This window comes from Marmota flaviventris, chromosome 1, assembly GCF_047511675.1.
Source record: "Marmota flaviventris isolate mMarFla1 chromosome 1, mMarFla1.hap1, whole genome shotgun sequence".
NCBI classification, from domain to species: Eukaryota; Metazoa; Chordata; class Mammalia; order Rodentia; family Sciuridae; genus Marmota; species Marmota flaviventris.
In genome coordinates, this window is record NC_092498.1 from 187,202,029 (window position 1) to 187,207,473 (window position 5,445).

The window sequence follows — 5,445 nt, forward strand, 5'->3', positions numbered from 1 at the left end:
CCTGGAAGGGTCTACCTTCTCCCTGTCCCTTCTTCTATTTCTCTTTGCTTCCCTGCTGCTGAGAGATGATCCCATTTCCTCCACCACTCCCTTCTGCCATCATGTTCTGCCTCACCTCAAGCCCAAAGCATTGGAGCTGGCCAACTTTAAACTAAATCCTCTTAAAACATGAGCCAAAATAAACCTTTCCCCCTCTAAGTTGTTTTGGTTGGGTATTTTGGTCACAGTGATGAGAAGCTGACTAACACAAAGACCAAGGGTCCTTCTCTTCCAACTCAAATAGCAATATGGAGACCAAACCTTTCAACTGAATCCCTCCAAATACCACAGACTTGGAAGATTCTTGTGAACTTCCAAAGCTTGCCTGACACTGAAACAATGACTTGACCCCACCGAACTCAGTTTCCTTATCTATAAAATGAAGGAGGTGGGCCAGATGGGTTTTTTTTTTTTTTTTATAATAACTGAGTCCACAAATTTCCAGACTCTTTGGCTGGTCTCCAGTAGAAATCTTTCATTTTGATTTATTCCTGTCTCGAGGATTAAAAACTGTGAAACTAATTGGCAATCATCAGAAAGACTGAAAAAAAAATGCAGAGGGAAAGAAAGCCACATCCATTCAAACTACCTGATTGCTCCATCTGTCACCAATGACACAGCTGGAGTTCCCTTGACATTGAGTACCCCTACTGCTCTGGAGGCCTGGCCACCCAACACCTGATGGGTGGGCTCTGTGAGAAACAGAAAACAGGAATATAAGCTAGAGGGAACATTCCTTGTCAAGTTGTCACTGCAGGGTTGACTGAAGGGACTTGCTGAATGTAGGCCATGCCTCAGTTCTCCTGTCTGACTCTAGTTTGGGGCTCATCTATGATGCCTTAATGACTCTTGCAGGTGATGGGAGAACCTGAAGAAACCTGGGGTCATAAAGACGCTTCCATAAGCCATGTTAGGCCTGTAAACATGCTTTATTTAGTCCATCCAGGGTCTTAATACTTTTTAAATCAGTCATCAAAATTTGCTAAGGAGAGAAAGGCCTAGCAATTCTATTTATCTCAGTAGCAAAGAACGGAGGCCTCCATTCTTCTCGGGTTCCACCTGTTTGCTGGACCTTCCACAGTCCCTGCCTGCACCTGTTGACATCTGAGTTTGTAAACGCTTTGTTAAAACACATATATAGAATAAAACCCATGTCCTTCAGAGGCCTGTGAGGTTACAGACACTCACAAAGCAACATGTTTTTGAATTTCCTGAATTGTCGACATCTTCTACATGGTTGAGAAATACTATTTCACTTAAACAGGACTGGAAGCTCTTCACACAAGAATAGTTGGTAATTGATGATGAGATTTCTCAGGATGTCAACATACATTGAGAGATCAATGGAGATCAAAGCCAAGCTTCCAAAGGAAAAGTCACTAGTCACCGTAAGAAGATCTTACAATGTCTCACACGCCTTCCCTCTATTGTTGACCCCTCCCTCCAACAGACCACAGATGATAGGCCTAATTATATCATATTCTAATTACTTGACTAAAAATCAATCGACTTTTGAGTCTGTGGTTGTGGCTCAGTGGTAGAGTGCTTGCCTAGCAAGTGAGGCACTGGGTTCCTTTCTCAGCACCGCATATAAATAAATGAATAAAAATAAAGGGTCCATACATCTAAAAAATATTTTTTTAAATCAATCAACTTTTATTACCTGGGGGCATCTCCAGGGGAAAAAAGAAAATACAGCATCTATAAATCACTAGCACAGATTTTGCATATGGTTAAGTGCTCAGTAGTTCGATTCTCAAACTGTCTGAGAGCTGCTTAGATAATTGCCACATCCCTCACCAAGCCCTCAGGGGGTGCCCAGGATGAAACCTTGAGCACAGTCCAGCTGCAAGCTGGGGCCCTGAGAGCAGCTCTTCCAGGCAGCACCTTCCCAAGCTTCCATGTTAGTGGCAGTCCCAGTTTGGCGCTCCCTTTCCCCAACATCAGTCTGTCCGGTTGCCCTCAGGCTTACCAACTTCTACAGCTGACATATCACCTATGAGATACAATTCAGATCGCTAGGCAAACATTTACGGACTTTACTATCTCACATCACCCACCCACCTCTCCAATCTCCTGCCCCCATTCCCCCTATTTTCTCCCTCTACTCCCCATCCTTAGGAATATGCAACATTTCAACAACTCAGAGTGGGTGCCAGGTTCTCCAGAAGAGCCATGTTTCCACTCTGCTATGTCTTTTCCCCTGTAGTTTGCTCCCATCTGGTGCCAGCAGAACATGTGGCTAGGGCCAGCCTCCCTGGCACAGTATCTGGGTTGTGGAAGCAGTGCCTGAACAGGTTGGCATATGCCTGCAAGAAGATACGTGCTGAGAACCCAAGAGTGAGTGCCTACTGTGGCTTAGGCAGTGAAATTAAGGGCTACACGGGCCATCAAAACAGCATTGGGCAGGGATGTCTCTGATGGCATTAACAGGAAGAGTGAAAGCCAAGCGCAGGTTTGTTAGCACCTGACCAGACTACTTACTTTTTTTCTTTCTAGTGTTTGAAATCAATACTGAAACACTATTGATGTAGGTGACCCTTCAAAGTTCTAGAAACATCCATCTATAAACAGAGTGTAATGAGAAAATTATAGATGAATGTACTTACTGATTCCTACTACTATGGGAAAGTAAAAGCTTCAGTGATAAATATGTAAAATTAACCACCTTTAGCTAGATGTGTAGCCCAGCCTGAGAAAGCAGGTGGCACTCCATACGAATGTTCTCTCCCTATAGATCAGGCCTCCCCCTTGTCTCATCCTGGAAAGGAAACTTAGGTAGCAGTAAGTATTCCAGCCAGACAGTGGATACCCTATCTGTGATGCAGAGGCTGGGAAATTCCATTAAAAAGTGAAGCTCATATTTTAGACCATTTATTATGTGCTAGGAAGCTTGCTAAGAATATTACAAGCATTATCTCATTTCATTTAAAGCTCACAAAACAGCATAAATCATGGCTGTTCTGACAGAGGCTGCAGAGATCTCTCACATCTGTGACCTGGAGATCCTTCTTTGAGTTGCAGGAAGCTATAAACAGTGTGAAGACACACAATACAGCTCTAGGACATGGCTATTATTCTCTTTATTTTATTTTTTTTATTTTTGGCCTGCGTAAGCCTTTTAAAAGAGAGCAGGGTTAGACTCTGAGGTCATGTTACAGCTACCAATTAAAAACCTGAAACCAAAGGCTGCATCTGGGCCCAGGGCAGCATTTTAGTATTTTAGCTAAAGGGAATTGTCAGAGGAAAGACATGAAGGTCACAGGTCCTTTCCAAGAGGACTTTCAGGATGCTCAAACTGTGATGTAGACCTGATTTGCCCTTAAACATACAGTCTTCAGTCATGTGTTTAACAACCCAAGACGAGACGTCTCTCTGCTCAGTTTTGCTTGACAGCTTTGCAATCTATAAACTGGAAAAAGATAAGCAGGAAAGAAGAAAAATCATGTTTTTCGAGCGTAGCATTTGCCAAGTATTGCAGAAGGCATCACCAATTCATTTATCTTGATTGATCTCACAACTCTACCAGGCATACAGTATTATACACATTTCTAAGGATGAACAAACTGAGTCCAAGAGAGGTTCTGTTCTCCCCCTGCTCTAGGACTCTCAGGAGCTGAGTTTCCATCTGTTCACTCAAGACCAGCTGGGAAAAGGACAGACTTATGTGGTCCCGAGGTGATCTGGCTAGAGGACCAGATGATTCATTCTGATGTGAATCATCAATACAGCAAAATTATCTATCACTTACAAAGCACTATTTTAGGTACTTGAATATAATGCAAACAAAACAGACATAAATCCCTGCCCCAGTAGCGCTTCCATTCTTTACCTTGGACCATCTTAGAGAAGCCCCTTTGGAGGTCATCATTCAAGATAAGCAATAACTTTCCTCCTGGTACCTACTTTTGTGCCACATCAGCATTTGAAAAGACACATCCAGCCTCCTGGACTACAGACACCTAAGAGGAAGAGCTTTCTGAAGGAAGCCCCAGCCAACTCCCTCCTGCAGATCTATTTGCCTCAAGTTCACACAGCCTTGCTCTTGGTCTCTGACCTTGTACTTCCTCCAGGAGAGTAGCGCCAGCCATTTTCCTTCACTCCTGCTCTCTCCCAAGTGGGAATCCCATGCTTTATGTTGTACCACCTGTAGGTGATGTACACCAAGTTCTTGGAGGAAGACCCTTGCAACCTGTCGCTCTGCCTAAGTCCTGTGTGTGTGTGTGTGTGGGGGGGGGGTGTCAGAGGCCAATGCCATAGCCATCCACTTTCTCCAGAGAAATTCTCCTTTCCATGACTTTTCCACTTTTACCTTTTCATACATTATATATCTACACTGACCAATTCTAAGCACGCATGGCTTTTTTAAAAGCACTGAAAATGTGTCTAGGTCAAAATAGAGATGTTCTGTAAGTATAAAACACAAACCAGATTTCAAAGACCTGGTGCAAAACCCCCCCAAAAGTAAAATATATCTTTAATAACTTTTATATTGACTACATGTTGCAATTATCATATTTTTTCCTATATTAGACAAAATAAAATATACTATTAAAATTGCCAGGCATGGTGGTACCCGCCTGGAAGCCCATCAACTGGGGAAGCTGAGACAGGAATATTGCAAATTCAAGGCCAACCTCAGCAACGAACCAAAGCCCTAAGCAACTTAATGAGCCCCTGTCTCAAAATAGAAATAAATAAATTAAAAGAGGCTGGGACTGTAGCTCAGTGGTAAAGCACCCTTGGGTTCAATCCCAAGTACCAAAACAAACAAAGAAATGAATGCGTTATTAAAATCTTTCTTTCTTTTTTCCTTTTTTTTTTTTGAGAAGAACTACCACTAGAAAACTTAAAAGTTACCCATGTGTCTCCTGTATTTGGGTAGGTTTATGGATAAGGTTTCACAGCCTCTCCTACACTTATGGCCTGGCAACCTAACTGAGATGTGCAGAAATAGACACCTACTATATTGTTCTAGATTTTTGTGGGGCTCAGTCTTGAAAGAAAATTGTCTAATTGCATCATTTTACATATGTATTTCTCTGGAGAGAACTGAAATCGCTTTTATCAGATTTTTGAGGGTTTGTCATCCCCTCTCCAAAAAAAAAAGAATTCTTATTTAGTATGGCCCTAGTGTATCTTAGGGTTAAAGTATCAGTGAGCATTAAAACAGGGGGAAAAGAAACACAGCAGGTCTTTGTCTGCCATCCCAGTAATATTTCCAAGTGTTTTAAGAAATGCAACTAGCTGCAGTCTGCCATCCAGATATGAAACTCCAGGATTAGAACTCAATTTTTTCCCCCTCTCATTTGGTAACAGAGTTTTACTGTCTTTAGATACTAGATTTCATTTCTTTTTTATTATATTTGTTATGGTTTCTTCCCACTACAAAGGTAATATAACTAT